Below are 7305 nucleotides of genomic sequence, written 5' to 3'. Positions count from 1 at the left end.
GTTCTCGAGTTATAGCTGTTTTTTTGAATTTTTTGAAAAATTTAAAAAGGCTGATATGGTACTCAAATGAAAGGTCTCGTTGGGAGGAACTGAAAAATAGTCTAACTTTCGATCTGGGACCAACGGTTCTCGAGTTATAGCTGTTTTTAAGAATTTTTTGAAAAGTTTAAAAAGGCTGATATGGTACTCAAATGAAAGGTCTCGTTGGGAGGAACTCAAAAATGGTCTAACTTTCGATCTGGGACCAACGGTTCTCGAGTTATAGCTGTTTTTTTGAAAAGTTCAAAAAGGCTGATATGGTACTCAAATTGAAGGTCTCATTGGGAGGAACTCAAAAATGGTCTTACTTTCGATCTGGGACCAATGGTTCTCGAGTTATAGCGGTTTTTTTGAATTTTTTGAAAAGTTTTAAAAGGCTGATATGGTACTCAAATGAAAGGTCTCGTTGGGAGGAACTCAAAAATGGTCTAACTTTCGATCTGTGATCAACGGTTCTCGAGTTATAGCTGTTTTTTTGAATTTTTTGAAAAATTTAAAAAGGCTGATATGGTACTCAAATGAAAGGTCTCGTTGGGAGGAACTCAAAAATGGTCTAACTTTCGATCTGGGACCAACGGTTCTCGAGTTATAGCTGTTTTTTTGAAAAGTTCAAAAAGGCTGATATGGTACTCAAATTAAAGGTCTCGTTGGGAGGAACTCAAAAATGGTCTAACTTTCGATCTGTGATCAACGGTTCTCGAGTTATAGCTGTTTTTTTGAATTTTTTGAAAAATTTAAAAAGGCTGATATGGTACTCAAATGAAAGGTCTCGTTGGGAGGAACTGAAAAATAGTCTAACTTTCGATCTGGGACCAACGGTTCTCGAGTTATAGCTGTTTTTAAGAATTTTTTGAAAAGTTTAAAAAGGCTGATATGGTACTCAAATAAAAGGTCTCGTTGGGAGGAACTCAAAAATGGTCTAACTTTCGATCTGTGATCAACGGTTCTCGAGTTATAGCTGTTTTTTTGAATTTTTTGAAAAATTTAAAAAGGCTGATATGGTACTCAAATGAAAGGTCTCGTTGGGAGGAACTGAAAAATAGTCTAACTTTCGATCTGGGACCAACGGTTCTCGAGTTATAGCTGTTTTTTTGAAAAGTTCAAAAAGGCTGATATGGTACTCAAATCAAAGGTCTCATTGGGAGGAACTCAAAAATGGTCTTACTTTCGATCTGGGACCAACGGTTCTCGAGTTATAGCTGTTTTTTTGAAAAGTTCAAAAAGGCTGATATGGTACTCAAATTAAAGGACTCATTGGGAGGAACTCAAAAATGGTCTTACTTTCGATCTGGGACCAATGGTTCTCGAGTTATAGCGGTTTTTTTGAATTTTCGAAAAAAAATAAAAAGTCTAATATGGTACTCAAATGAAAGGTCTCGTTGGGAGGAACTCAAAAATGGTCTAACTTTCGATCTGGGACCAACGGTTCTCGAGTTATAGCTGTTTTTAAGAATTTTTTGAAAAGTTTAAAAAGGCTGATATGGTACTCAAATGAAAGGTCTCGTTGGGAGGAACTCAAAAATGGTCTAACTTTCGATCTGGGACCAACGGTTCTCGAGTTATAGCTGTTTTTAAGAATTTTTTGAAAAGTTTAAAAAGGCTGATATGGTACTCAAATAAAAGGTCTCGTTGGGAGGAACTCAAAAATGGTCTAACTTTCGATCTGGGACCAACGGTTCTCGAGTTATAGCTGTTTTTTTGAAAAGTTCAAAAAGGCTGATATGGTACTCAAATTGAAGGTCTCATTGGGAGGAACTCAAAAATGGTCTTACTTTCGATCTGGGACCAATGGTTCTCGAGTTATAGCGGTTTTTTTGAATTTTCGAAAAAAAATAAAAAGTCTAATATGGTACTCAAATGAAAGGTCTCGTTGGGAGGAACTCAAAAATGGTCTAACTTTCGATCTGGGACCAACGGTTCTCGAGTTATAGCTGTTTTTAAGAATTTTTTGAAAAGTTTAAAAAGGCTGATATGGTACTCAAATAAAAGGTCTCGTTGGGAGGAACTCAAAAATGGTCTAACTTTCGATCTGTGATCAACGGTTCTCGAGTTATAGCTGTTTTTTTGAATTTTTTGAAAAATTTAAAAAGGCTGATATGGTACTCAAATGAAAGGTCTCGTTGGGAGGAACTGAAAAATAGTCTAACTTTCGATCTGGGACCAACGGTTCTCGAGTTATAGCTGTTTTTAAGAATTTTTTGAAAAGTTTAAAAAGGCTGATATGGTACTCAAATGAAAGGTCTCGTTGGGAGGAACTCAAAAATAGTCTAACTTTCGATCTGGGACCAACGGTTCTCGAGTTATAGCTGTTTTTTTGAAAAGTTCAAAAAGGCTGATATGGTACTCAAATCAAAGGTCTCATTGGGAGGAACTCAAAAATGGTCTTACTTTCGATCTGGGATCAACGGTTCTCGAGTTATAGCTGTTTTTTTGAATTTTTTGAAAAATTTAAAAAGGCTGATATGGTACTCAAATGAAAGGTCTCGTTGGGAGGAACTCAAAAATGGTCTAACTTTCGATCTGGGACCAACGGTTCTCGAGTTATAGCTGTTTTTAAGAATTTTTTGAAAAGTTTAAAAAGGCTGATATGGTACTCAAATGAAAGGTCTCGTTGGGAGGAACTCAAAAATAGTCTAACTTTCGATCTGGGACCAACGGTTCTCGAGTTATAGCTGTTTTTTTGAAAAGTTCAAAAAGGCTGATATGGTACTCAAATCAAAGGTCTCATTGGGAGGAACTCAAAAATGGTCTTACTTTCGATCTGGGATCAACGGTTCTCGAGTTATAGCTGTTTTTTTGAATTTTTTGAAAAATTTAAAAAGGCTGATATGGTACTCAAATGAAAGGTCTCGTTGGGAGGAACTCAAAAATGGTCTTACTTTCGATCTGGGACCAATGGTTCTCGAGTTATAGCGGTTTTTTTGAATTTTCGAAAAAAAATAAAAAGTCTAATATGGTACTCAAATGAAAGGTCTCGTTGGGAGGAACTCAAAAATGGTCTAACTTTCGATCTGGGACCAACGGTTCTCGAGTTATAGCTGTTTTTAAGAATTTTTTGAAAAGTTTAAAAAGGCTGATATGGTACTCAAATGAAAGGTCTCGTTGGGAGGAACTGAAAAATAGTCTAACTTTCGATCTGGGACCAACGGTTCTCGAGTTATAGCTGTTTTTTTGAAAAGTTCAAAAAGGCTGATATGGTACTCAAATCAAAGGTCTCATTGGGAGGAACTCAAAAATGGTCTTACTTTCGATCTGGGACCAACGGTTCTCGAGTTATAGCTGTTTTTTTGAAAAGTTCAAAAAGGCTGATATGGTACTCAAATTAAAGGACTCATTGGGAGGAACTCAAAAATGGTCTTACTTTCGATCTGGGACCAATGGTTCTCGAGTTATAGCGGTTTTTTTGAATTTTCGAAAAAAAATAAAAAGTCTAATATGGTACTCAAATGAAAGGTCTCGTTGGGAGGAACTCAAAAATGGTCTAACTTTCGATCTGGGACCAACGGTTCTCGAGTTATAGCTGTTTTTAAGAATTTTTTGAAAAGTTTAAAAAGGCTGATATGGTACTCAAATAAAAGGTCTCGTTGGGAGGAACTCAAAAATGGTCTAACTTTCGATCTGTGATCAACGGTTCTCGAGTTATAGCTGTTTTTTTGAATTTTTTGAAAAATTTAAAAAGGCTGATATGGTACTCAAATGAAAGGTCTCGTTGGGAGGAACTGAAAAATAGTCTAACTTTCGATCTGGGACCAACGGTTCTCGAGTTATAGCTGTTTTTAAGAATTTTTTGAAAAGTTTAAAAAGGCTGATATGGTACTCAAATGAAAGGTCTCGTTGGGAGGAACTCAAAAATGGTCTAACTTTCGATCTGGGACCAACGGTTCTCGAGTTATAGCTGTTTTTTTGAAAAGTTCAAAAAGGCTGATATGGTACTCAAATTGAAGGTCTCATTGGGAGGAACTCAAAAATGGTCTTACTTTCGATCTGGGACCAATGGTTCTCGAGTTATAGCGGTTTTTTTGAATTTTCGAAAAAAAATAAAAAGTCTAATATGGTACTCAAATGAAAGGTCTCGTTGGGAGGAACTCAAAAATGGTCTAACTTTCGATCTGGGACCAACGGTTCTCGAGTTATAGCTGTTTTTAAGAATTTTTTGAAAAGTTTAAAAAGGCTGATATGGTACTCAAATGAAAGGTCTCGTTGGGAGGAACTCAAAAATGGTCTAACTTTCGATCTGGGACCAACGGTTCTCGAGTTATAGCTGTTTTTAAGAATTTTTTGAAAAATTTAAAAAGGCTGATATGGTACTCAAATGAAAGGTCTCGTTGGGAGGAACTGAAAAATAGTCTAACTTTCGATCTGGGACCAACGGTTCTCGAGTTATAGCTGTTTTTAAGAATTTTTTGAAAAGTTTAAAAAGGCTGATATGGTACTCAAATGAAAGGTCTCGTTGGGAGGAACTCAAAAATGGTCTAACTTTCGATCTGGGACCAACGGTTCTCGAGTTATAGCTGTTTTTTTGAAAAGTTCAAAAAGGCTGATATGGTACTCAAATTGAAGGTCTCATTGGGAGGAACTCAAAAATGGTCTTACTTTCGATCTGGGACCAATGGTTCTCGAGTTATAGCGGTTTTTTTGAATTTTCGAAAAAAAATAAAAAGTCTAATATGGTACTCAAATGAAAGGTCTCGTTGGGAGGAACTCAAAAATGGTCTAACTTTCGATCTGGGACCAACGGTTCTCGAGTTATAGCTGTTTTTAAGAATTTTTTGAAAAGTTTTAAAAGGCTGATATGGTACTCAAATGAAAGGTGTCGTTGGGAGGAACTCGAAAATGGTCTAACTTTCGATCTGGGACCAACGGTTTTCGAGTTATAGCTGTTTTTAAGAATTTTTTGAAAAGTTTTAAAAGGCTGATATGGTACTCAAATGAAAGGTCTCGTTGGGAGGAACTCAAAAATGGTCTAACTTTCGATCTGTGATCAACGGTTCTCGAGTTATAGCTGTTTTTTTGAATTTTTTGAAAAATTTAAAAAGGCTGATATGGTACTCAAATGAAAGGTCTCGTTGGGAGGAACTCAAAAATGGTCTAACTTTCGATCTGGGACCAACGGTTCTCGAGTTATAGCTGTTTTTTTGAAAAGTTCAAAAAGGCTGATATGGTACTCAAATTAAAGGTCTCGTTGGGAGGAACTCAAAAATGGTCTAACTTTCGATCTGTGATCAACGGTTCTCGAGTTATAGCTGTTTTTTTGAATTTTTTGAAAAATTTAAAAAGGCTGATATGGTACTCAAATGAAAGGTCTCGTTGGGAGGAACTGAAAAATAGTCTAACTTTCGATCTGGGACCAACGGTTCTCGAGTTATAGCTGTTTTTAAGAATTTTTTGAAAAGTTTAAAAAGGCTGATATGGTACTCAAATGAAAGGTCTCGTTGGGAGGAACTCAAAAATGGTCTAACTTTCGATCTGGGACCAACGGTTCTCGAGTTATAGCTGTTTTTTTGAATTTTTTGAAAAGTTCAAAAAGGCTGATATGGTACTCAAATGAAAGGTCTCGTTGGGAGGAACTCAAAAATGGTCTAACTTTCGATCTGGGACCAACGGTTCTCGAGTTATAGCTGTTTTTTTGAATTTTCAAAAAAAAAATAAAAAGTCTGATATGGTACTCAAATGAAAGGTCTCGTTGGGAGGAACTGAAAAATAGTCTAACTTTCGATCTGGGACCAACGGTTCTCGAGTTATAGCTGTTTTTAAGAATTTTTTGAAAAGTTTAAAAAGGCTGATATGGTACTCAAATGAAAGGTCTCGTTGGGAGGAACTCAAAAATGGTCTAACTTTCGATCTGGGACCAACGGTTCTCGAGTTATAGCTGTTTTTTTGAATTTTCAAAAAAAAAATAAAAAGTCTGATATGGTACTCAAATGAAAGGTCTCGTTGGGAGGAACTCAAAAATGGTCTAACTTTCGATCTGGGACCAACGGTTCTCGAGTTATAGCTGTTTTTTTGAAAAGTTCAAAAAGGCTGATATGGTACTCAAATTAAAGGTCTCATTGGGAGGAACTCAAAAATGGTCTTACTTTCGATCTGGGACCAATGGTTCTCGAGTTATAGCTGTTTTTTTGAAAAGTTCAAAAAGGCTGATATGGTACTCAAATTAAAGGTCTCATTGGGAGGAACTCAAAAATGGTCTTACTTTCGATCTGGGACCAATGGTTCTCGAGTTATAGCGGTTTTTTTGAATTTTCGAAAAAAAATAAAAAGTCTAATATGGTACTCAAATGAAAGGTGTCGTTGGGAGGAACTCGAAAATGGTCTAACTTTCGATCTGGGACCAACGGTTCTCGAGTTATAGCTGTTTTTTTGAAAAGTTCAAAAAGGCTGATATGGTACTCAAATTAAAGGTCTCATTGGGAGGAACTCAAAAATGGTCTTACTTTCGATCTGGGACCAATGGTTCTCGAGTTATAGCGGTTTTTTTGAATTTTCGAAAAAAAATAAAAAGTCTAATATGGTACTCAAATGAAAGGTGTCGTTGGGAGGAACTCGAAAATGGTCTAACTTTCGATCTGGGACCAACGGTTTTCGAGTTATAGCTGTTTTTAAGAATTTTTTGAAAAGTTTTAAAAGGCTGATATGGTACTCAAATGAAAGGTCTCGTTGGGAGGAACTCAAAAATGGTATAACTTTCGATCTGTGATCAACGGTTCTCGAGTTATAGCTGTTTTTTTGAATTTTTTGAAAAATTTAAAAAGGCTGATATGGTACTCAAATGAAAGGTCTCGTTGGGAGGAACTCAAAAATGGTCTAACTTTCGATCTGGGACCAACGGTTCTCGAGTTATAGCTGTTTTTTTGAAAAGTTCAAAAAGGCTGATATGGTACTCAAATTAAAGGTCTCGTTGGGAGGAACTCAAAAATGGTCTAACTTTCGATCTGTGATCAACGGTTCTCGAGTTATAGCTGTTTTTTTGAATTTTTTGAAAAATTTAAAAAGGCTGATATGGTACTCAAATGAAAGGTCTCGTTGGGAGGAATTGAAAAATAGTCTAACTTTCGATCTGGGACCAACGGTTCTCGAGTTATAGCTGTTTTTAAGAATTTTTTGAAAAGTTTAAAAAGGCTGATATGGTACTCAAATGAAAGGTCTCGTTGGGAGGAACTCAAAAATGGTCTAACTTTCGATCTGGGACCAACGGTTCTCGAGTTATAGCTGTTTTTTTGAAAAGTTCAAAAAGGCTGATATGGTACTCAAATTGAAGGTCTCATT

This window comes from Harmonia axyridis, chromosome 1 (assembly GCF_914767665.1).
Source record: "Harmonia axyridis chromosome 1, icHarAxyr1.1, whole genome shotgun sequence".
Taxonomy (NCBI): domain Eukaryota; kingdom Metazoa; phylum Arthropoda; class Insecta; order Coleoptera; family Coccinellidae; genus Harmonia; species Harmonia axyridis.
The sequence above is the reverse complement of the archived record's forward strand: the minus strand, read 5'-3'. Positions refer to the sequence as shown.